General features: G+C 42.5%; 1 pseudogene; it reads left to right on the top strand.

Moving 5' to 3' along the window:
• The first annotated feature begins 2,678 nt into the window (after positions 1-2,678).
• Positions 2,679-4,543, top strand: LOC147959198 (uncharacterized; annotated as a pseudogene).
• The last annotated feature ends 22,703 nt before the right edge of the window (positions 4,544-27,246 follow it).

The following is a 27,246-nucleotide window of genomic DNA, read 5'->3' on the forward strand; positions in this document are numbered from 1 at the left end:
ATGAATTTCCAAATATTCTGAAAACCCTCGGGGTTAACCTAGATCAGAAGTCCCACCGCCGCAAGGATCTGTATCCACCGAAAACCAATCTAGACCCTGTTTCGGCACTCCGCCGGAGGGGGGAATCATCACCGGTGCCCATCTTCATCATCCCGGCGGCCACCACGATGAGGAGGGAGTAGTCCACCCTCGGGGCTGAGGGTTTGTACCAGTAGCTATGTGTTTAACCTCTCTCTCCCTCTCTCTCTCATGTTCTTGAGATGTCACGATCTTGATGTATCGCGGGCTTTGTTAATATAGTCGGATGATATGGTGTTTTCCCTTTGAGATTTCGTTTTACCTGATTGAATACTTTTATGGATTTGAGAACACTTGATGTATGTCTTGCAAATGAATACTCGTGGTGACAATGGGGTGTTATTTTGATTCACTTGATATATGTTTTGGCACTCAACTTGCGGATTCCCGAGGTGACATCGGGGTAATCTACGCACAGGGGTTGATGCACATTCTTGTCTTTGTTTCTCCGGTAGAAATATTGGGGCACACTTTGAGGTTCTTTGTGTTGGGTTGAGTATTATGAATCTGAAACTATTTGGTGTTATTTTAGTACGAACTCTTGGATAGATTGATCGGAAAGAATAGCTTCGAGGTGGTTTCATACCCTACAAATGATTTCTTCTTGTGTTCTCCAGTAGATAGGAACTTTGGAGTGATTCTTCATCGCACATGGAGGGATGGTTATATGATCCAATTATGTTAGAATTGTTGAGAGATTGCACTAGCGAAAGTACGGACCCTAGGCCTTATTTTCAAGCATTGCAATACTGTTTTTGTGCCCGTTTACTATTTTCTACCTTACTATTTTTATTTATTCAGATTATAAAAATATATTTCTACCATTAATATTACACTTTTGTCACCATCTTCGTCGAACTAGTGCACCTATACAATTTGCCATTGTATTAGGTGTGTTGGGGACACAAGAGATTTCTTGTATTTGGTTGCATGGTTGTTTAAGAGAGACCATCTTCATCCTACACCTTCCACGGATTGATAAACCTTAGGTCATCCACTTGAGGGAAAATTGCTACTATTCGACAAAACTCTGCGCTTGGAGGCCCAACACGTGTCTACAAGAATAAAGTTGTGTAGTATACACCAAGCTCTTTTCTGGCGTTGTTGCCGGGGAGGTGAGTGCTTGAAGGTATATCTTTAGTTCTTGCAATCAAATCTTTTAGTTTCTTGTTTTATCACTAGTTTGGTCTATAAAAGAAAACTACATAAAATGGAATTGAGGTTGCATCATATTATTGATCATCTTTATAATATCTTTCTTGAAAATGATGGATCAGAAAATTGTGCTCAATTGTGAGAAGAAGAAGTCAATAAAATGTTTGGCACAAAATATTTGAATGATGAGCATGATTGCAATGTTGTTAGTATGAATTCTTTGAATATCCAAAATGCTAATGATGATTTCACAAGTCATGACAAAAATGTTTCTTATAAGCATGTCAATTTTTGTGGAGTGCATAAAGTTTTTGAAGACATGCCTTATAGGGAAGATAGATTTTGCAAGAAGCATAAACATGATAGAACCAATTATTTGCTCAAAGTGATAGATGAATTTGCTACAAATTTATGTTCTCTTTGTCCTATTACTTGTGAACTTTGCAATAAGGTTGGTCATCTTAATTTCCAATACAAAATTTTTCATGATCGAATCGTGTCCAAATATTGCAATAACTTGATCACCCTTGAACTTTATAATGAGATTTTTCTATTTTTGGGGAGTGAAGAATTGACACATGAAAATAGTTGGTTTGAAGTATTCATTATCACGTACGACATTGAAACTAAACTAAAAAATATCTATATGTTTTGCATTGCAAATTGTAATGAGAATGCTTATATTGCCAACTATAGAAAGATGGGAAAACCAATAGAATATAAAAGGAGTAGTAATGAAAGGGTAAAGATTTACACTTTCCCTCTATTGTCTCTCATGATGAAATAGGTGACGAGGAGGAGCTCCCTATTCAACCAATCTCATCAATAAGAAGCTTGAAAAGATTAATTAAACCCACACATGATGTGGTGAAGAAGAAGAAAATAAGAAGAAACAAAAGAGGTAAAAAGGTATCTCTCCCAAATAATGTTGCTCCTATTATTGTTGTGCCTCATGAAAATGAATCAAAAGTAATCTTCTATATCTAAATAGCTAGTCCCCACTAACCTATTTCTCTCAACATGCAAGCGTGGCACCTCATCAAGCAATATGCATTAGACAAGGCTCCACCTCACCATTCAATGAGTCATCGAAAAAGATTCATCTCAAGATGCAAACATGCATGATATATTTAATAAATATTTTAGAAAAATACAATAATGAAACACAATAAACCATATATATTTTTAGGTTTTAGGTCTCATGTTATTTCCTCAATCCATAAAATCAGTATCTTTGAGATATATTACAAATATTCCCGCGACAACATGCAGGCATCATCTAGTTGTAGAAGATGATGCACTTGATGATGATATTGCTTCTATGTCTTATGGCACAATGTCCAAGAGCACTATTGATGATGATTTTGTTATGCCTATTGCTTGTTGTGATGATTATGATTGGGAAGATAATGATACTTCTTATAATCTTGGCAATCTTTTTGGCAATGGCTTCTGGATCTGCTAGCCCTGCTTCGGTGTCCTCCAGGCTGCAGCCCGTCGTCTCCGGCCTGGGGCTATCAGGTTCGTCGGGATCCATGGGTTCCTCGACCGGTACTGGTGGTGCTCCGGCGGGGACCAACCCAGGTCCGGTTGCGGGCTCCCCCGTCCCCTGGCGCAAGCCGGGGCCTTCTCGCAAGGCTCTCTGGCGCAAGAGGAAGGCGCTGAGGAAGCAAGCGGCGGTGGGGGGTGCCCGGCCACGCTCGCCGGCTTTGTCCCCGGAGGGGAGAGAGATCCCCGCGGATTTGTTTGGTCTTTGCTTCAAGTGTTTCAGGGAGGGACACCGCCGGGAAGATTGCAGTTTTCCTCCGCTATGCATTCGGTGCGGTCTGGAGGGCCACATCTCTACGGACTGCAAGAGGCCGAGGAGCCCAAGGTAAGAAGAAGATCTCCGGCGGGATGCTGTTGCCAAGGTAGCGCGGGCTTCGCAGCCGTCGATGTAGGCCGGACTGGCGAGCAGGCTGTCGCCGGCGACTAGGCAGACCGCTCCTCTGGAGAGGTCCTCGCCAGTGCTGGTTGACACCGCACCTGTGGGGTTCGGGCAGGCATCGGCTGCAGCTGCTTCTACCGGTGGCATCTGCGTGCTCCGCAGGACGCCGGAGATGGAGGACCTGGAGCAGCGTTTGAGGCTCGCGGTGGTGGCTTACATGGGCGGCACCCGGCCCTCAGTGTCGTGTCTGGAGGCGGCGAAAGGCTTGTCGGCGGAGTTGCGCATTCCCCTTCATCTGTTCTCGGTTCACAAATTCCATCCAGAGGACTTCCTGGTGATCTTCGCCACACCGGAGCTGCGCAACAGGGCGTTAGCGGCGGGCACCGTTGAGCACGGATTCTTCAAGGTGTTCGTCAAGTCGTGGCTCAAGCAAGCACAAGCGGTTACTAGAGTGATGCGTACTTAAGTCGATCTCATGATTGAGGGGATTCCATCTCAAGGGTGGACGACTGAGACGGTGGCCGACCTCCTTGGGTCGTCGTGTATGGTGGAGAGTTTGGCGCCGGAGATGGAGAATCGTGAAGACCTTTCCCTCTTCAAGCTTCGAGCATGGTGTGTGGATCCTAACAAAGTGCCAGTGGCCAAGCGGCTATGGGTGTCAGAGCCGAGGTGAATGGCGGGCCGGCTGCAAGGTTGCCGACATCTCGCGCCTTGTTGGAGTATAAGACTCTCATTCACATCGGGAGGCTGCGAGATCACGAGGGTCCAGAGCGCTGGATGCGGGCACCTAGCTCCGATGGTAGTGGGCGAAGTGGCTTGCCGGAGGACCCCGGTGACTTCTCTGGTCGGGGAGATTGGTGCGTCATGCCATGGTGGAGAGGTGTGATAGATCGCCGCGGTGGGGAGCCGGCATGCGGGGCTCCCGGCGGCTCTTACAGGCAGGCTTTGTTGGGGCACGGGCCGTCGGAGAGGAGGATACCACCGGTGGCACGCGGCAAAGAGGTGTCGGCACGCGCACCTGTGGTCACCACCACAGCGGCTGCGACAGAGACTAGGCTGGTGGAGGAGGCTGCAGTACGCCAAGTCTCACCGGTGGTGCAATTGGCCACAGAAGATCCGAGCCGGGGCAGTGGGACCCCATCTCCCCAGGATGCTGCGGTGGCTATCATGTCGCAGCGGGTCCCGTCTGGCCCGGGGATCCAGGGATTTGACCAACAGGAGACCAGGGTTATGGCAACCGCCAATGGCAGCTCGCAACAGATGATTGTTAACTTGATTCGTGCAAACCCCAAGGAGGCTGACCATGCACATGATGAGATAGGCCAAGCTGCGGCTTTGGGGGATTCAAATCCCATCCCCCCGACCGCGGCGGATGAGACATAGGGAATTGATACGTCCATTTTGCATCATGCTTTTATATCGATATTTATTGCATTATGGGCTGTTATTACACATTATGTCACAATAGATATGCCTATTCTCTCTTATTTTACAAGGTTTACATAAAGAGGGAGAATGCCGGTAGCTGGGATTGTGGGATGGAAAAGGAGCAAATATTAGAGACCTATTCTGCATAGCTCCAAAAGTCCTGAAACTTCACGGAAGATGTTTTCCAAATATATAAAAAATACTGAGAGAAATAACTTCACCAGGGGGGCCACACCCTGCCCACGAGGGTGGGAGGCGCGCCCTACCCCCCAGGGCGCGCCCCTACCTCGTAGGCCCCCTGGTGGCCCTCCAGTGGCCATCTTCTGCTATATGGAGTCTTTCGATGGGGAAAAAAGAGAAGCCATCCTCTCGGACGAAACTCCGCCGCCATGAGGCGGAACCTTGGAGGAACCAATCTAGGGCTCTGGTGGAGCTGTTCTGCTGGGGAAACTTCCCTCCCGGAGGGGGAAATCATCGCCATCGTCATCACCAACGCTCCTCTCATCAGGAGAGGGCATTCTCCATCAACATCTTCATCAGCACCATCTCATCTCAAAACCCTAGTTCATCTCTTGTATCCAATTCTTGTCTCCAAGTCCGGGATTGGTGCTAGTAGGTTGCTAGTAGTGTTAATTACCCCTTGTAGTTGATGCTAGTTGGTTTAATTGGTGGAAGATCATATGTTCAGATCCTATATGCATATTAATACCCCTCTGATTATGAACGTGTTTATGCTTTGTGAGTAGTTACTTTTGTTCCTGAGGACATGGGAGAAGTCTTGCTATTAGTAGTCATGTGAATTTGGTATTCGTTCGATATTTTGATGAGATGTATGTTGTCTCTCCTCTAGTGGTGTTATGTGAACATCGACTACATGACACTTCACCATTATTTGGGCCTAGAGGAAGGCATTGGGAAGTAATAAGTAGATGATGGGTTGCTAGAGTGACAGAAGCTTAAACCCTAGTTTATGCGTTGCTTCGTAAGGGGCTGATTTGGATCCATATGTTTCATGCTATGGTTAGGTTTACCTTAATACTTTTGTTGTAGTTGCGGATGCTTGCAATAGAGGTTCATCATAGGTGGGATGCTTGTCCAAGTAAGGGCAGCACCCAAGCACCGGTCCACCCACATACCAAATTATCAAAGTACCGAACGGGAATCATATGAACGTGATGAAAACTAGCTTGACGATATTCCCATGTGTCCTCGGGAGCGCTTTACATCTTATAAGAGTTTGTCCAAGCTTGTCCTTTGCTACAAAAAGGATTGGGCCACCTTGCTGCACCTTATTTACTTTTGTTACTTGTTGCTCGTTACAAATTATCTTATCACAAAACTATCTGTTACCACTTATTTCAGTACTTGCAGAGAATACCTTGCTGGAAACCGCTTATCATTTCCTTCTGCTCCTCGTTGGGTTCGACACTCTTACTTATCGAAAGGACTATGATAGATCCCCTATACTTGTGGGTCATCCAGACTCTTTTCTGGCACCGTTGCCGGGGAGTGAAGCGCCTTTGGTAGGTGGAATTTGGTAAGGAAAAATTTATATAGTGTGCTGAAATTTACTGTCACTTGTTACCATGGAAAGTAATCCTTTGAGAGGCTTGTTCGGGGTATCTTCACCCCGACCAGTAGAGCAAAGAGTTGCTCCTCAACCTACTGAACCTACTGAAAATGAAAATGAAAATGAAAATGCTTGCTTTGAAGTTCCTTCGGGTATGATAGAAAAACTGCTAGCTAATCCTTTTTTAGGAGATGGAACAAAACATCCTGATGAACATATGATATATGTGGATGAAGTTTCTGGATTATTTAAGCTTGCAGGTGTACCCGGTGATGTTGTTAAGAAGAAGGTATTCCCTTTATCTTTGAGGGGAGATGCATCGACATGGTATAGGCTATGTGATGATATGAGGTCTTGGAATTATAAACGATTGAAATTGGAATTTCATTAGAAGCTTTATCCTATGCATCTTGTTCATCATGATCGCAATTATATATATAATTTTTGGCCTCGCGAAGGAGAAAGCATCGCTCAAGCTTGGGGGAGGCTTAAGTCAATGTTATATTCATGCCCCAATCATGAGCTCTCTAGAGAAATGATTATTCAGAATTTTTATGCTCGACTTTCTGGTAACAATCGCACCATGCTTGATACTTCTTGTGCTGGCTCTTTCATGATGAAGACTATTGAGTTCAAATGGGATTTATTGGAAAGAATTAAACGCAACTCTGAAGATTGGGACCTCAACAATGGTAAGGAGTCAGGTATGACACCTAGTTTTGATTGTGTTAAATCTTTTATGGATACCGATATTTTTCATAAGTTTAGCACTAAATATGGACTTGACTATGAGATAGTAGCTTCTTTCTGTGAATCTTTTGCTGCCTATGTTGATCTCCCCAAGGAGAAGTGGTTTAAATATCATCCTCCCATAGAAGTAAAAGTAGCTGCACCTATTAAAGTTGAAGAAAAGACTATCACTTATAATGATCCTATTGTTCCTACTTCTTATGTTGAGAAACCACCTTTCCCTGTTAGGATAAAGGATCATGCTAAAGCTTCAACTGTGGTTCGTAAAAGCAATATTAAAACATATACACCTCCTGAGCAAGTTAAAGTTGAACCTAATATTGCTATTGTTAAAGACCTCTTGTCTGATAATATAGATGGGCATGTTATTTATTTCTGTAATGAAACTGCTAGAATTGCAAAACCCCATCATAAAGATAAACCTAGACCTGTGGTAGGCATGCCTGTAATTTCTGTTAAGATAGGAGATCATTGTTATCATGGCTTATGTGATATGGGTGCTAGTGCTAGTGCAATACCTTATTCTTTATACCAAGAAGTTATGCATGATATTGCACCTGCTGAGATGGAAGATATTGATGTCACAATTAAACTTGCCAATAGAGATACTATTTCACCAATGGGAATTGTTAGAGATGTTGAAGTCTTGTGTGGGAAAACTAAATATCCTGCTGATTTTCTTGTTCTTGGTTCCCCACAAGATAGCTTCTGTCCCATTATATTTGGTAGACCCTTCCTGAACACTGTTAATGCTACCATAGATTGCAAAAGGGATGTTGTTACTATAGGTTTAGATGATATGACTCATGAATTTATTTTTTCTAAATTTAGTAGACAACACCGCGAAGAAGAATTACCTAGTAAGGATGAAATTATTGGTCTTGCTTCTATTTGCCGTACCTCCTAGTGATCCTTTAGAACAATATTTGCTAGACCATGAAAATGATATGTTTATGAATGAAAGAAGGGAATTAGATGAAGTATTCTTTAAACAGGAACCTATTATGAAAAACAATTTACCTGTTAGTGCTAACCTTTCAGAACATGAGGAAGAGAGATTATTGAAAACTCTGAAGAAGCACCACGCTGCTATTGGGTATACTCTTGATGATCTTAAGGGCATTAGTCCCACTCTATGTCAACATAAAATTAATTTGGAAGAAGATGCTAAACCAGTTCGTGATCATCAACGCCGGCTGAATCCTAAAATGAAAGAAGTGGTAAGGAAGGAGATACTAAAGCTCCTTGAGGTAGGTATAATTTATCCCGTTGCTGATAGTCAATGGGTAAGCCCTGGCCATTGTGTCCCTAAGAAGGGAGGTATTACTGTTGTTCGTAATGATAAAGATGAATTGATCCCTCAAAGAATTATTACAGGTTTTAGGATGGTAATTGATTTCCGCAAATTAAATAAGGCTACTAAAAAGGATCATTACCCCTTACCTTTTATCGATAAAATGCTAAAAAGATTGTCCAAACATACACATTTTTGCTTTCTAGATGGTTATTCTGGTTTCTCTCAAATACCTGTGTGAGCCAAAGATCAATCAAAGACTACTTTTACATGCCCTTTTGGTACTTTTGCTTATAGACGTATGCCTTTTGGTTTATGTAATGCACCTTCTACCTTTCAAAGATGCATGATGGCTATATTCTCTGACTTTTGTGAAAAGATTTGTGAGGTTTTCATGGACGACTTTTCTGTCTATGGATCTTCTTTTGATGATTGCTTGAGTAACCTTCATCGAGTTTTGCAGAGATGTGAAGAAACTAATCTTGTCTTGAATTGGGAAAAGTGCCACTTTATGGTTAATGAAGGTATTGTCTTGGGGCATAAAGTTTCTGAAAGAGGTATTGAAGTTGATAAAGCCAAGGTTGATGCTATTGAAAAGATGCCATGTCCCAAGGACATCAAAGGTATAACAAGTTTCCTTGGTCATGCCAGTTTTTATAGGAGGTTCGTTAAGGACTTCTCAAAAATCTCTCGGCCTCTGACTAATTTATTACAAAAAGATATACCATTTGTTTTTGATGATGATTGTGTAGAAGCATTTGAAATACTTAAGAAAGCATTGATCTCCGCACCTATTGTTCAGCCACCTGATTGGAATTTACCCTTTGAAATTATGTGTGATGCTAGTGATTATGTTGTAGGTGCTGTTCTAGGACAAAGAGTTTATAAGAAACTAAATGTTATTCAATATGCTAGTAAAACTCTAGACAATGCTCAAAGAAATTATGCTACTACTGAAAAAGAATTCTTAGCAGTTGTATTTGCTTGTGATAAGTTTAGACCTTATATTGTTGATTCTAAAGTAACTATTCACACTGATCATGCTGCTATTAAATATCTTATGGAAAAGAAAGATGCTAAACCTAGACTTATTATATGGGTTCTCTTTCTACAAGAATTTGACTTGCATATTGTTGATACAAAAGGAGCTGAGAACCCCATTGTAGACAACTTGTCTAGGTTAGAAAATGTGCTTGATGACCCACTACCTATTGATGATAGCTTTCCCGATGAGCAATTAAATGTCATAAATGCTTCTCATACTGCTCCATGGTATGCTGATTATGCTAATTACATTGTTGCTAAGTTTATACCACCTAGCTTTACATACCAGCAAAAGAAAAAGTTCTTCTATGATTTGAGGCATTACTTTTGGGATGACCCACATCTTTACAAAGAAGGAGTAGATGGTGTTATTAGACGTTGTGTACCTGAGCATGAATAAGAACAGATCCTACACAAGTGTCTCTCCGAAGCTTATGGAGGACACCACGCTGGAGATAGAACTGCACATAAGGTACTACAATCTGGTTTTTATTGGCCTACTCTCTTCAAGGATGCCCGTAAGTTTGTCTTATCTTGTGATGAATGTCAAAGAATTGGTAATATTAGTAGACATCAAGAAATGCCTATGAATTATTCACTTGTTATTGAACCATTTGATGTTTGGGGCTTTGACTATATGGGACCCTTTCCTTCCTCTGATGGATATACACATATTTTAGTTGCTGTTGATTACGTTACTAAGTGGGTAGAAGCTATTCCAACTAGTAGTGCTGATCATAACACTTCTATTGAAATGCTTAAAGAAGTTATTTTTCCAAGATTTGGAGTCCCTAGATATTTAATGACTGATGGTGGTTCACATTTTATTCATGGTGCTTTTCGTAAAATGCTTGCTAAATATGATGTTAATCATAGAATTGCATCTCCTTATCACCCTTAGTCTAGTGGTCAAGTAGAATTGAGTAATAGAGAACTCAAATTAATTTTGCAAAAGACTGTTAATAGGTCTAGAAAGAATTGGTCCAAGAAACTTGATGATGCATTATGGGCCTATAGAACTACATATAAAAATCCTATGGGTATGTCTCCGTATAAAATGGTATATGGAAAAGCATGTCACTTACCTCTCGAACTAGAACACAAGGCTCATTGGGCTATTAAAGAACTTAATTATGATTTTAAACTTGCCGGTGAGAAGAGGTTATTTGATATTAGCTCACTGGATGAATGGAGAACCCAAGCCTACGAAAATGCCAAGTTATTTAAAGAAAAAGTTAAAAGATGGCATGACAAAAGGATACAAAAGCATGAGTTTAATGTAGGTGATTATGTATTGCTATACAACTCACGTTTAAGATTTTTTGCAGGAAAACTTCTCTCTAAATGGGAAGGTCCTTACGTTATTGAGGAGGTCTACCGTTCCGGTGCCATAAAAATCAACAACTCCGAAGGCACAATTCCGAAGGTGGTAAACGGTCAGAGAATCAAACACTATATCTCAGGTAATTCCATAAATGTTGAAACCAATGTTATTGAAACCGTAACCGCGGAGGAATGCATAAGGGACACTTTCTGGAACGTTTCAGACTCTGAAAAGGAATGGGTATGTGGTACGGTAAGTAAACCGACTCCAAAACAGTTTTTAAGGCAATATTTCTCCATTTTGGAATATTTAGAAAAATAGAAAAATAAGCAGCAGTCCGGGAAAGACACGAGGGATCCACGAGGGTGGAGGGCGCGCCCTACCCTACTGGGCGCGCCCCCTACCTCGTGGGCACCTTGTGTGCTCTCCGGACTCCGTTTTCATACACGACACGTATTTTGGTCGGTAAAAATTCATTATATAATTTCCCGGGGGTTTTGACTCCCGTATCACGCAAAAAATCTCTTGTCTTTGTTTCGAGCTGTTTTTTGACAGATCTAGATTATCATGGCATCTCCAAGTGCTCCCAAGGACAAGTTCTTTTAGAAGGTCATCAACCCTTACCTCGCGGAGGTGCATCGACACCCTCAAACCATTGAGATGCGTGATGGGTTGCTGCACATCCGTGATGCTGAGGGACCGAAGGGGACCAGAAGCGTGGAGACGAGGCTCGGAGCAATGGAGCAACAAATATTCAAGTGTCAGGTGATGGTGGAGCGTGGACTCAACTCCAACCACATGATGATCACAGAATTCACCAACAAACACAAGCTGGATGCCGACAACATCGGGGAGACCATCTTCAAGCTTCACGAGAAAATTGAGCACCTTCAAGCTCAAATTTATGACCTGCAAAACCAAAACTATGAGTATGAATATAGATTCAAAAGGATGAGTTTGGTTGCAGATTTGAGGATCCCGGAGACTCGGTCATCTTTCTATGATGGTGAGCCTATGCCTTGGAAGAAGGACGACAAGCCTATGCCATCAACAAAATCACCACCGTCTCCACCAACAAAGAAGAATTGAGTATCTGGTATGGGCACTCCACTTGGCAACTGCCAAGCTTGGGGGAGTGCCCCGGTATCATATCACCATCACTTTATCTTTACCTTTTTTCTTAGTTCGATCCTTTTGGTAATATCTTGATCTAGTAGAATAAAAGTTCTTAGTATGATCTAGTCATGAGTTTTGCTTTATTATCCTTCTATGTAATCGAATCCATGAGCTATATAATAAAGATTAGTGTTGAGTCAAGGGCTTGATTATTTTGCCATGATCCTAAGTGAATAAAAGAAAAGAGAAAGAAATAAAAAGAAACAAAGAGATCATGTGAGTCTTATGGAGAGTAATGAGCTCACATAGAAAGAGTATGATGAATAAAAGTTGTTCAGGGTTGGCAAACACAGTTTTGGTCATCGTTGCAATTAATAGGAAGTAATAAAGAAAGAGAGGTCTTCACATATAAATATACTATCTTGGACATCTTTTATGATTGTGAGCACTCATTAATATGACATGCTAAAAGGTTGACATTGGACAAGGAAGACAATGTAATGGGTATGTTCTCTTACATCTGAGATGAATTATATTGTCTTGGATCTTCCAACATGATGAGCTTGCCTTTCCCCTGATGCTAGCCAAATTCATTGCTCCAAGTAGAGATACTACTTGTGCTTCCAAATACCCTCAAACCAGTCTTGCCATAAGAGTCCACCATATCTACCTATGGATTGAGTAAGATCCATCAGGTAAGTTGTCATTGGTGCAAGCAATAAAAATTGCTCTCTAAATATGTATGATTGATTGGTGTGGAGGCAATAAGGTTTATATGATCGTGTGATATGGAAGTAATAAAAGCGACAGACTGCATAATAAAGGTCCATATCACAAATGGCAATATAAAGTGACATTCTTTCGCATTAAGATTTTGTGCATCCAACCATAAAAGCGCATGACAACCTCTGCTTCCCTCTGCGAAGGGCCTATCTTTTACTTTTATCTCCTACCTTGCATAAGAGTCATGGTGATCTTCACCCTTCGTTTTTACATTTTATCCTTTGGCAAGCACAATATGTTGGAAAGATCCTGGTATATATGGCTAATTGGATGTGAGTTTTCATGAACTATTACTATTGACATTACCCTTGAGGTAAAACGTTGGGAGGCAAAACTATAAGCCCCTATCTTTCTCTGTGTCTGATTAAAACTCCATACCCATAAGTATTGCGTGAGTGTTAGCAATTGTGAAAGATTATATGATAGTTGAGTATGTGGACTTGCTGAAAAGCTCTTATACATTGACTCTTTCCTATGTTATGATAAATTGCAATTGCTTCAATGACTGAGATTGTAGTTTGTTAGTTTCAATGAAGTTTACAATTCATACTTGATATTTTGATTGAATTATTACTCTAGCATTAGAGATCATATGACAAAGAATTATATAAGTTGTTGTTCTAAGAATGATCATGATGCCCTCATGTCCGTATTTTATTTTTTATCAACACCTCTATCTCTAAAACATGTGGACATATTTTTCCATTTCGGCTTTTCGCTTGAGGACAAGCGAGGTCTAAGCTTGGGGAGTTGATACGTCCATTTTGCATCATGCTTTTATATCGATATTTATTGCATTATGGGATGTTATTACACATTATGTCACAATACTTATGCCTATTCTCTCTTATTTTACAAGGTTTACATAAAGAGGGAGAATGCCGGCAGCTGGGATTCTGGGCTGGAAAAGGAGCAAATATTATTAGAGACCTATTCTGCACAGCTCCAAAAGTCCCGAAACTTCACGGAAGATGTTTTCCAAATATATAAAAAATACTGAGAGCAAGAACTTCACCAGGGGGGGGCACACCCTGCCCACGAGGGTGGGGGCTTGCCCTACCCCCCAGGGCACGCCACTACCTCGTGGGCCCCCTGGTGCCCCTCCGGTGGCCATCTTCTGCTACATGGAGTCTTTCGATGGGGAAAAAATGAGAAGCCATCCTCTCGGACGAAACTCCGCCGCCACAAGGCGGAACCAATCTAGGGCTCTGGCGGAGCTGTTCTGCCGGGGAAACTTCCCTCCCGGAGGGGGAAATCATCCCCATCGTCATCACCAACGCTCCTCTCATCGGGAGAGGGCAATCTCCATCATCGTCTTCATTAGCACCATCTCATCTCAAAACCCTAGTTCATCTCGTGTATCCAATTCTTGTCTCCAAGTCCGGGATTGGTGCTAGTAGGTTGCTAGTAGTGTTAATTACCCCTTGTAGTTGATGCTAGTTGGTTTAATTGGTGGGAGATCATATGTTCAGATCCTATATGCATATTAATACCCCTCTGATTATGAACATGTTTATGCTTTGTGAGTAGTTACTTTTGTTCCTGAGGACATGGGAGAAGTCTTGCTATTAGTAGTCATGTGAATTTGGTATTCGTTCGATATTTTGATGAGATGTATGTTGTCTCTCCTATAGTGGTGTTATGTGAACATCGACTACATGGCACTTCACCATTATTTGGGCCTAGAGGAAGGCATTGGGAAGTAATAAGTAGATGATGGGTTGCTAGAGTGACAGAAGCTTAAACCCTAGTTTATGCGTTGCTTTGTAAGGGGCTGATTTGGATCCATATGTTTCATGCTATGGTTAGGTTTACCTTAATACTTTTGTTGTAGTTGCGGATGCTTGCAATAGAGGTTAATCATAAGTGGGATGATTGTCCAAGTAAGGGCATCACCCAAGCACCGGTCCACCCACATACCAAATTATCAAAGTACCGAATGCGAATCATATGAACGTGATGAAAACTAGCTTGACGATATTCCCATGTGTCATCGGGAGCACTTTACATCCTATAAGAGTTTGTCCAGGCTTGTCCTTTGCTACAAAAAGGATTGGGCCACCTTGCTGCACCTTATTTACTTTTGTTACTTGTTGCTCGTTACAAATTATCTTATCACAAAACTATCTATTACCACTTATTTCAGTACTTGCAGAGAATACCTTGCTGGAAACCGCTTATCATTTCATTCTGCTCCTCGTTGGGTTCGACACTCTTACTTATCGAAAGGACTACGATAGATCCCCTATACTTGTGGGTCATCAGGAATGCGGTTTCTGGAGCTGGCTAGGCCTGCAGGGGCCGCCACTGACACCCACACCGCGGGACCCGAGGGAGAGATGGGGCAGCAGGATAGACTGCCGGTGGGGGCCGTCACTGATCCCCACGCCGCGGGACCCGAGGAGGAGATAAGGCAGCAGGAGAGGCTATCGGTGGAACCGCCACTGATTCCCACGTCATGGGACCCGAGGAGGAGATTGCGTAACACGAGTCGCTAGTGGTGTAGTTGCCTGACAGAACTATAGAAGGATGGGCCTCGGTGCAGGACGTGTTGCAGCATACGACGGGAGAGGGGAAGGTGTGTCCAGATCAAGCCTTGCAAGACATGGGGCCCGTGCTACTGGATTTGGAAGCTGGAAATGAGGGCGCCCATGTGATCACGAGGGATGCATGCATGCAGGATCCATTGCATGGCGAAACCATTGTGGAGACGTGCGTACAGGAGGTTCAGCACCATGAGAGGCATCTTTCTGCTAAGGAAATCGCAGCGCTCGGCAACATCAAGGTTTTCTGTGCTAGTCTTCTAAAGAAACTTGCGCCGCCTCTCCTTAAAGGGTTCGAGGGTTTGCGAGACGTCAAAGCAGGGCAGGACCCTTTCACGCCATGCCGCACTACCCGGTCGGTCTGTTCCGTTGGTGTGAGGAAGACAAAGGACTCAACAGCCGAAATGGTTCTGCTGAAGATGCTGGGATTTAACTACGATGACCTGGCGGTCTCAGAGGATGTGCTAGGACAGCTACATATGGTCTTCGACTCACCGCTTCAGGAGCCGCAGCTGAGGGCCATCGCGGCAATCTTCGGGAAAGCAATACCGCTAAACCTAGCAGAGGAGACAGGGAGGGACGAGCCCCTCCTGGTGCAGTAGGTGCGAGGGCACTGGTGGGGTTGGTGTCATCTTTGCCTAATGACGAGCAACGCCTTGGAGTTAGTGTGCTGGAATGTTAGAGGCCTTAACAGTCCAGCCAAGAGGAAGGCGCTTAGAGGATTCGTGGAATCTATTTGCGCGGCGATCGTTTGTATTCTAGAAACTAAATTAGAGGTGGACATTTATGTAATCTTGCAATGCATGGGTCCGGACTATGATGGTTTCACTTATTTGCCGTCGTCTGACACTAGAGGAGGCATTTTCATGGCTTGGGACACCACGAGGGCGCTTTTGACGAATTTTGTCAATGATTCCCATTGCGTCACCGGGTACGTCTCGCCCAAGGAGGGGACGCAATGGTGGTTAACTGTAGTCTATGGGCCGCAGGAGGACGAGCACAAGATCAACTTCTTGAATGAGATTTCGGAGCGTAGATCGCTAAGCCCAGGACCATGGCTTGTCATTGGCGACTTCAATCTTATTCTGCACACAGAAGACAAGAATAATGCCAACTTGGACTAGAGAATGATGGGGAAGTTCAAGCATTTTGTGGACAACAACGCTCTCAAGGAGCTATTCTTGCATGACCGCAGATTCACATGGAGCAACGAAAGGGAGACGACAATGCTCACCAAGATTGATCGTGCATTTGTCTCCGCGGATTGGGAGCTAGAACACCTGGATTGCTTGCTGCAAGCCTTATGCACCGAGTACTTGGACCACTACCCATTGCACCTCACGCTTCAAGAGCCGATGCAGGTGAGGAGGAGGTTCTGATTCGAGAAATTCTGGGTTAAAATGGATGGCTTCTTGGACATCGTTAATGAGGCTTGGAAGTGCGGCCCTAGTATTTCAGACCCCTTCATGCGTCTGGATATTATGCTTCGGAACACGGCTAGAGCACTTGCCACTTGGGGCCAAAAGGAGATAGGCAATATCAAGCTGCAAATTGCCATCGCTAATATAGTCATCATGCGGTTCGACTGTGCACAGGAAAACCGTCTGCTTACAGAGGAGGAGAGATGGCTCAGAAGAACACTTAAACATCTGGTGCTAGGACCGGCATCCCTAGAGAGGACCATTGCCAGACAAAGGTCGAGAATAACATGGCTTCAAGAAAGAGATGCAAGCATGCAGCTATTTCACTTGGTAGCTAATGGGAGATGTATGAAGAACTATATACCTTCCTTGACCATGGATGGGCGTATTATCACGGATCAGAAAGGCAAGGAGGAGGCCTTCTACACGGCCTACAAAGACTTCTTAGGCAAGGATGAGGCACGCGACTTCACTCTAGATTTGGACAGACTGGGGATTGAGCATGTTGACCTCTCGGAGCAGGATGCAATCTTCACGGAGAACGAGATTGGGCGGTGATAAAGGATCTACCCTCGGACAAGGCACCAGGGTCGGACGGGTTCATAGGTCTATTTTTCCAGAAAGCTTGGGAGGTGATTAAGGGTGATCTGGTGGCGGCGATTCACAAGCACTTTCTTGGAAATGGAAGGGGATTTGGTAGACTAAACCAAACTTTGATCACCCTCTTGCCGAAGTCTCCGGGAGCATGTAGTGTATTCGACTTCCGACCTATCTGCCTCCTACACAGCATGCCCAAGATCGCATCTAAACTCCTGACTTCTAGGCTCAGGCCACGTATAGGAGATCTTGTACAGGTGAACCAGTCCGCTTTCATTAAGGGGTGTTGCTTGCATGATAATTTTCTTCTAGTAAGGCAAATGTCATGCTCATTGCATCGAAGGAAAGCAAAAGGAGTAATGCTCAAGTTAGACATAACTAAAGCCTTTGACTCCCTGGCATGGGCATTCTTGTTCGAACTGTTGAGAGCTAAAGGATTCTCGGAGCATTGGATATCTTGGATAGCAACACTTCTTACCACTGCCAGCTCAAGAGTGCTTGTAAATGGATGTGCAGGAGACAAGTTCATGCACGCTAAAGGTCTGAGGCAAGGGGACTCGATCTCCCCTTTGCTTTTCATAATTTCCATGGACGTTCTCACGGCTATCATTGTGAAGGCGCTCAAGGATGATGTACTGAGTACCATCATTGGGTGCAGCCTGATGCAGCGTCTGTCCTTATATGCGGATGATGTGGTGCTCTTCATCAAACCAACTTGGCCAGATCGTCTGTTCGTTAAGGAAACCCTCACCATCTTCGGAGTGGCATCTGGTCTTAAAGTGAACTTTGCCAAATCTGCGGCAATTATGATCCGTGTAGAGACCGAGGACGAGGAGCTTGTAAAGTCGGATCTACCATGGAAGATCGCCACCTTCCCGTGTAAATACCTTGGGATCCAGCTTAGCATAAGACAACTTAAAAGATCCGAGTGACAGCCGGTGGTCGATGCGGCCCTACACATCTTGCCAGGATGGCAAAGGGGATTGGTGACGAGACCTGGTAGGCTGATCCTCGTCAATCAAGTCATGAGGGAACGAGCCACTCATCATCTCATGATTGCCGAGGCACCAAAATGGGCTCTTGAAAGAGTGGACAAAGGCTGTAGGGCATTCTTTTGGGTCAGGACAGAGAAAGTGAGCGGTGGCAAATGTATGGTGTCCTGGGCCAGGGTGTGTAGGCCAAAACACATGGGAGGATTGGGAGTCATTGACCTATATAAACAGGGCCTGGCTTTAAGATTAAGATGGAAATGGCTCCGACGGATAGATGTGTCCAGGCCTTTGCAGGGGCTTAATTTGGCGGCGGACAAAAAGGTAGCCCAAACCTTTGGGAGTGTAGTCAAATGGAAGGTTGGCGCAGGAGACAAAATCTTGTTTTGGAAAGATCGGTGGCTGCGGGGTGCGACAATCTCAGAGATTTCCCCCTTGGTTATGGCAACGGTTCGCACGCATCTGGCCAATAGGAGGTTGGTATGTGATGCACTGGGCATGCATGGTTGGATGAACGACATAGTGGGTAACCTATGCACGGAAGGTTTGACCCAGTTCATCAGGCTTTGGGAAATCATCTCCGAGGTTCAATTGGATGAACAGTTGGAGGACCGACCCATTTGGGCTTGGAATGAATCAGGAGTCTACACGGCATCATCAGCATACAAGATGCTTTGTGAGGGAGGAGTGAGATTTCACTCATTCGGGGCCATCTGGAAATGTTGGGCTCCACTTGCGTGTAAGATCTTCATGTGGTTGGCAGTACAATACCGATTGTGGACATCGGATAGAAGGACGAGACATGGGTTGCAAGACCAAACATCTAGATGCAACTTACGCGACCAGGAGGAGGACACAGTGGACCACATTTTGCAGCAGTGCGTGTTCTCGTGGCAAGTGTGGTTTCGTTGCATTGCCAGAATGGGTTTGAGGATCGAGATTTGCCCTGCAAATGACTCTAGGCTGGTGCAATGGTGGACGGAAGCTAGGAAACAAATTCACAAGCAAACTCGGAAAGGGTTCGACATGTTCGTGATACTAATATGCTGGACACTTTGGAAACATAGGAACGCGAGGGTCTTTGGATCAGGCTAGACCAAGAACGAGGGCGATACGGTGGACTCGATCTTTGATGATTTGAGGACATGGGCCATGGCAGGAGCGTTTGGAGGACAACTAGTATCCGAGTAGTCGAGTAGAGTGTGGGAGTGGGGTGGAGGCTCGGTTAGGGTCGGCTTGTGACTCCTTACTAGCACAATTGTAATCTCTTGTACATATATTTCTCTTTTCTATAAAGTTAAGGTACGCCATTGGCGTACCCTCGAAAAAAAGAAATCTTTTTGGCACCAACTTGGGAAATTATGATGATAACAATTGTTGCCGTCGGTGCTATTCATCCTATTAATGATGATAATGATTATGCTTATGATATGCCAAGCCACAAGCTTGGGGATGTTATGTTTGATGAGAATGACATGTTTGAGAATTTATTTGCTGCAATTAATATTTTTCCGAAGCTTAATGAAGATGATCTTTTTAGTCCCCTTACTTTGAATGATCAAATTTGCTATGACGATTGCAAGCCTCCTACTTATGATGATTATTGTGATGATACTTATGTTATAAAAAGTAGTGAAAATTATTGTCATAATTTTGAATATCATTTTACTGAACATTACTCTCTTAATGTGGGAACAATTTATAGTATTTGAGTTTCATATGATACTCCCACCATTATGAATGAGAATAAAATTGCTTATATGGAGAGTAATAAATTTTCTATGCTTTTGGATCATGAAAATAATGCTTTATGTGATGGTTATATTGATGATTTTATTCATGATGCTACTAAAAATTATTAAAAGAGAGGAACTTATGATTCATGATGCTCTCTTTATGTTTCAATTCTTATCTTTTATGCGGTCATCATTGAAATCATCATGCCTAGCTAAAAGGCATTAAAGAAAAGCGCTTGTTGAGAGACAACCCAACACTTTTACCTACTGTTTTTGTGTGTTCACATGATTAGTCTACTTTATTAATCATGTTTTATTGCTTTTTTTTCAATAAAGTGCCAAGTAAGACCTTTGGGATGGCTTACGGTGATAGTTGATTTAATCTTGCTGAAAAATAGAAACTCTTGCGCTCAAGAAAACAATTCTCATTTTTAACATAAGCGTGATAAAATACTGATTCTTTTTTTAGAAGATTAATAGACAAATTACCCAGGCTTTCCTATTTTTTAAGAATTTGTGGAGTAGCATAAGTATGGTTGGAGTACAGATTACTACAGGCTGTTCTGTTTTTTGACAGATTCTGTTTTCAATGCATAGTTTGCTTCTTTTCTAGTTTTTATGGCTTATATTGCTAAATATAAATTGTGGAAATGATATTCTACAGTAGGCATTGTGTGATAACAATTATAAATCTTGTCTTTGACAGTACGAAAAGTGAAATGGTTTGCTCTTTATCATACTAACCTATCTCGCAAAGTTCCGTTAAGTTTTATGTGATTGAAGTTTTGAAGTTTTGGGTGAGATGTCGATATGAGGAGAATAAGGAGTGAAAAGACCATAAGCTTGGGGACGCCCAAGGCAACCCAAGGTAGTATTCAAGGAATATCCAAGCAACTAAGCTTGGGGATGCCCCGGAAGGCATCCCCTCTTTCGTCTCCAGCATTATCGGTGACTCACCTGGAGCCATGTTTTCATTCGTCACATGATATGTGTTTTGCTTGGATCATCATTTTATTTTGTTAGGATTTGCTTTCTGTTATTTATAATAATATTTTGCATCTTTCTTTTCAATAAAAATATCAAGTATAGCCTTTGTCATGCTTATTTTGCAAGTCTACATGTTGCTGTTTCAAAACAGAAAGTTTATCGATGTTGCAAAAATTCCCTAGAAAAGTCAGAATGTGATAAAATGTTGAAACTTTTTGCAAAATAAGCTCTGATAAATTTTCTACGGTGTGGTAAATTTTCATAACTTTTGGAGTTAGGTAAGTATTTATACTCTTGCATTCTTTACAGATTATATTGTTTTGGCAGATTGCTGTTATGTTTGCATTGTTTGCATATGTTTGCTTGTTTAATGATTCTATTTGAGGATAGGAGTATTAAATATGCAGAGGAATTTAGTATGCAATGTTGAATAATAATTTTAGTGATTTGCTACAGTAGAGAATTATAAGGTTTTTGCATTGGTTTATACTAACTTATCTCACGAGTTCTTGTTGAGTTTTGTGTGGATGAAGTTTTTAAGATTTAGGGAAACCGTGATATAGAAGGAATTAAGTGTAACATACCAAAATTATAAATTTGGAATGTTATATTAAATAAATAATTGTGATTGTTTTTTTGATTTTTGTGTGATTGATTGTATGAAGCTGAGTGGAAATTGAAACTTTTTGAAAGTTGAATGAGAGGGAATAAAAGGACTTTCCCAAAACTTTCATCTTGCATTTTGATCTCCCTGAGTTCAAATTCATTACAAAACCCTAGAGTGAAGATAATATGACTTCTTCCATTTAAAAAATTAAAAGGGGTTCGAAAATGATTTGAATTTCCATTTGAAATATTTTAAATTTAGAAACTTTAAGCAACTCAATGAGTTCATGAGGGAAGATAAAAGGACTTCTTCATATTTGAAGAAAGAGAGTTGGAAGTTTCAAAGAAATAAATTGGAAGTCACTTTGAAGTTATTTGAAACTCATTTTCCATATGAAGTTCTTTGAAATTCCAAATTCAAATCCAATTGGGAGTTATTTGAGTTTCTTTTCAAAATATTTTTCTCCTAAACATAAATAAATGGAAATAAGGGTAAAATGATTCCCTTCAATGGAAAATTAGGAGAAAATAAATTTGAAATCATTTTGCTATTTTAAAAATGATTTTTATTGATTTTAAATGCAACAGTAGCACTGTTTGACTTTTATGATTTTTTTTGGAATTTATTTGAACTTGGAAAATAGTTCATCTTATTCTTGGTATTTTTCTGAGCATTTTGATATATAATATGCCTATGTTAATTTTTATATTTTTTATTTTATTCTGCTACAGTTTCCTTTGTGTTTTTTTAAAAAAAAACACACACACACACCACCTGGACCGTGGCCAGCTCGGCCCAGGAGCACCCCGCGGCCTAGCTAGCCGCTGGCCAATTCGGCCCAGGGCCAGCGCCCGGGCGCCCTTCGCTCCGCCTCGTCCGTCCGCTCCTCGTCTCCCTCTCACTCGCACGCAGCTGCCAGGAGGGCCCCGATCGTATCATCTCCAACCTCCCGCTCCTCCCGTTCAGATAGAGCATGCGTGTGCCGCCCGCAACTGCCGGCCGCTCCGCTCGGGATAGAGCTCATCCGCAGTCTCCGCAGCCCCTTCTTGCGCCTATAAATTCCCCCGACGCCCCTCGTTCAATTTTTCCACTCCGCAACGACTCTCACCACTCGTGGCCGCTGCCCCATCGTTTCGCATCTCGCCAGAGCCGGAGCTTCTCGTCATCGTTTACGCCACTGGTGGCGCACCCGAACCCTCTTATTCTTTGTCAATCAACTTGCCTTGCCGTCCGGCATCTCGTTGACATGTTGCTTTGCCCCTAGGTTCGCCGGAGACGCTGCTCCGACGACCTGCGTCCTCGCCAGAGCACGGAGACGCCGCCCTTCGCTCCGCCCGTCTGGGTCACCCCGACGCGCGCTGTCGCCACCACCGGCTGCCCACGTCGTGCCCGTCCCGTTCGTCTCCTCCCCCGCCGCCGAGGAGCACCGCCGCCACCGCCCATCCGCCGCCTGACGCCAGCGCCGCCGCCCCGTGTTCGCCGTCCTCGCTCGCTATAAGCCGCCCGCTTCTCCCCGTTCATTTAGTTTTTTTAGTATTAGATCAGTTTTGTTTTAGTTTGGTTAACCGCGGTTTTAGTTAAACCGGTCTCCGGTTTTCTTTTTATTTAGCCGTGGTAGCTGTTTTTCCTATTTAATGGCCGTTCGCCGTATAGCCACCGCAGCGAACGCTGCTTGGCCAGCCACGAGCCGCCACATGGCCAGGGACCTAGTTGCTGTAGTTTTAATTATAGATTAGACCCTGAGTTTTCAGTTTAGCCCCTAAACTTCGAATGGTTGTATCTTTTTAACCGTAGGTCCGAATTTGATGAAACCAGCGGCAAAATGTTCGTCTCGAATAGCTTTATCCAGAGAACCAACTTTGAAAACTTTTGTAAAATTTCAAATTTTAATTTATTCAGGTTTGAATTCAAACTTCAAATGGCCATATCTCCTAAACCGTAGCTCCGATTGATGTGATTCTTTTTTGCACCGTATCACCGTTGCCAAACCCTATCGCTTGGACCTATCTCACGATAGTTTTCACACATTAGGATCTGTCCATAGTAGTTTTACTCGTATGCCTAGTATGCACTGTGGTCCACGTCACAAATTTTGGCACCCATGCCCTATGTTGTTTTGTACTTAGTATTTTCTTTTGATAGTTAAGTTTGTTGTGTGTTCATTTGGATTTTCCGAGTCTTTTCATGTTGCATGTTATTTGGTTCTCGGAAATGATTTCTTATGTGAGTGCAATGTTTGACTTTATAGATTTTCATCAGAGAGTGACGAATAGTTCTATTAAGTAAATTTCTGAGAGCGATATAATCTTCATCAACTATTACCAGGCAAGTTCACATTTGACCATTCTTCCAATTACCTATGTTTATATTATGCACTTAGTCCTTTTGTGGTAGGATTGCATGGTAGGATTTATTGTTGCCAGATGGCTATGCCATTACCTAGTAGTTCATTTGAGGTAGGTCTGATCTATACAACCTTGTCACCACCATGTAAGTTTATTTCTGCCTCACAAATGTAGACGTGGATTGGGTAGTGTTCATGGTGAGACATGAGTGACAAAGTAGTAATCAGGACCAAGACTTGTAAATGAACTACCTGGGCGGTATTTGGTTTGAATGGTGGCGAAGTACAGCGGGAGCATGCATGGTTAATCCATGGTGGTGCACCACTAGTGGTCGGCCACCCAGGCTCAAAGAGATCAATCGTATTCTCATGTCTAGAAGCTCATGTGTGCAGCCACAAGCCAATATGGGCTCTGGCTTAGTTGAGTAGTTAGTGTGACCCCTTCCAGGATGGGCTAGCAGATGTAGAATGATGTAGGTGTACCTTCCTATCCGTGGGTTAAGGGGGAACATTTTCGAAAGACTATGTCTCGGTCATCCTGTTCTCAAACGCCAGGCAGTGCGAGAACTTCAAGGGAGGCGATCGAGTCTTGTGGGGAAAAGTGCGCAAACCTCTGCAGAGTGTTAAAACCTAATCGATTAGCCGTGTCCCGGTTACGGACAACTTGAGCATCTAGTAGTGGAAATGCTGGGAGATCTCATCACTCTTAATTAAACAGTTGGGTTTTAAATGAAACTTTGGGAATGGATTGAGTTGGGTTTGCCAACTCATCCTATGCTATATAGTAGTGGCAGAATAATATCTTTTATTCTAGGGAAAAACTAGCTTTATGCAAAAACTAAACTTAGAGCTTTCCACCAGCCAAATTGCATGTACAAATAGGTTCATTATTCTTATGATGTGACTTGCCAGTACATTCAATGTACTGACCTACAGGGCTGCAACGTCTTATGTTGCAGGGATTTTTCTATGACGAGTAAGAGTTACGTTGTAGGGTTACGGTCTACACTCAACTTGCCGTTGGCATTGATGAGACTCCACACCCGTTCAATTGTTTCCGCTGAGATTTCTGAGGTATATATCAGTTTTACGTTCTTATACATGTGATTGCACTTTGATATATACATTGATGTACTGTGTGTGCCAGCATACCGATCTAGGGATGGCACGGATACACAAAGGCTTGACCGTTTGAGGTCGGGTCGCTACATTAAGGAGACACAAAAGCTCAAGCTTGGGGATGCCCAAGGCACCCCAAGATAATATTTCAAGAGTTCTTAAGCATCTAAGCTTGGGGATGCCCCGGTAGGCATCCCACCTTTCTTCTTCAACAATTATCGGTTAGTATCGGTTGAGCCTAAGTTTTTTACTTCTTCACATGATGTGTGCTATTCTTCGAATGTCATTTTGTTTTGTTTTGCTTGTTTTTTTAAAAAAATTCTTAGATCTGAAAGTTTTTAATAAGAGAGAGTCCTCAATTAGCTACCCATTTACTTAACTACTTGCATGATCTTCACTTATATGTTTTTGGAGTAGCTTGTCACTCTTGTGCTTCACTTATATCCTATGAGTAAATTGTTGAATAAATTGAATGCCGTGAAGTTGAAATAATATCATGCCTAGTGGTAGCTTCACATTGGGTTTTGAAAGTGAATCTTTTGAGGCTTAACAATCACAATATTGGTCATACAAGCAATTCACGAATAATTAGTATAAGGAAGAGAACTTTCACATGCAAATACACTATCTTGGAAATCTTTTGTGATTGTGAGCCCCCATCAAAATATTATATGCCAAAATTGTTGACGTTGGACAAGGAAGACAACGTAATGGTTTATGTTTGTTCATATTCACATAGAAGTTATATTTTCATAGATCCTTCAACATGTGGTGCTTGCCCCCCATCTTTGCTAGCCAAAAATTCCGCACCAAGTAGAGATACTACTTGTGCATCCAAAAACTCTTAAACCCAAATATTATTTTCAAGAGTCCACCATACCTACCTAAGGATTGAATAAGATCCTTCAAGTAAGTTGTCATCGGTGCAATAAGGCAATAAAAATTGCTTCTAAAAGTGTTAGATCATTTAGTGTAAGAGAAAATTGAGCATTGTACGAACTTGTGATGGCAAAGAATAAAAGCGACAGACTGCATAATAAAGGTTGCTATCATAAGGGGCAATATAACATGACGTTCTTTTGCACTAAGGGGTTGAGCATACAAACAAATAAGTGCATGGCAACCTTTGCTTCCCTCTGCGAAGGGCCTATCTTTTACTTTTATGTATTTACTTTCATGCAAGAGTCAAAGTTCTTCTCTCTATTCCTTTTTATTTTTATCTTTTGTCAAGAATCATGTGGTGAGGAAAGATCTAGTCACATGTATCCAGTTGGATATGAGTAGCATGAGTTATTATTGCTGACATCACCCTTGAGATGAATACGTTGGGAGGCGAAATTATAAGCCCCTATCTTTCTATGTGTACGGTTGAAACGTTTTGCTCATGTGTATGCGGTGAGTGTTAGAAATCATAGAAGAATATATGATGGTTGAGTATGTGGAGCTCTTACTTAGACTCTGTTGAATAAGTTGAATTGCAATTGCTTGGTGACTAATAACTTAGGTTGTTGAGTTTCAAGAGAACTCATTGTTTGAACCTTAACATGTGAATTGGTTGCTACTTTAAAGATGAGAGATTTTATAAGAGTTGTTGTCATGATGCTAGGAAAAGTGATTGAAATTATCATTGATCAAACTTATGCACTTTGCTAGCATTCACACTTCACAAATTATTTCTTTTATCATTTACCTACTCGAGGACGAGTAGGAATTAAGCTTGGGGATGCTAATACCTATCCAATGTGTCTATAATTTATGAAGTATTCATGTTGTTTTATTATCATTCTTGGATGTTTTACAATCATTTTATAGCAACTTTATATCATTTTTTGGGACAAACCTATCGACCCAGTGCCGGTTGATGTTTTTTGCTTGTTTTTTACATTGCAGGAAATCAATATCAAACAAAGTCCAAACACCATGAAACTTTTTGTGCATTTTTTATGGACCAGAAGACACCCGATGGGCCAAAGCAGCACCTAGGGGGTGCCCCGAGGGGGGCACCAGGTGGGTTGTGGCCACCTCAGTGGCCTCCCACACCCCCTCTTTACCCTATAAATTCCCAAATATTCTGAAACCCTTGGGGTTAACCTAGATCAGAAGTTCCGCCGCCGCAAGGCTCTGTAGCCACCGAAAACCAATCTAGACCCCGTTCCGGCACTCCATCAGAGGGGGGAATCATCACCGGTGGCCATCTTCATCATCCCGGCAGCCACCACGATGAGGGGGTAGTCCACCCTTGGGGCTGAGGATTTGTACCAGTAGCTATGTGTTTAATCTCTCTCTCTCTCTCGTGTTCTTGAGATGTCGCGATCTTGATGTATCGCGGGCTTTGTTAATATAGTAGGATCATATGGTGTTTTCCCCTCTCTATCTTATTGTGATGAATTGAGTTTTCCCTTTGAGATTTCGTTTTATCGGATTGAATACTTTT

The sequence above is a fragment of the Triticum urartu genome, chromosome 7A (genome assembly GCF_056163025.1).
Source record: "Triticum urartu cultivar PI428250 chromosome 7A, HENAU_Tu73, whole genome shotgun sequence".
Taxonomy (NCBI): Eukaryota; Viridiplantae; Streptophyta; class Magnoliopsida; order Poales; family Poaceae; genus Triticum; species Triticum urartu.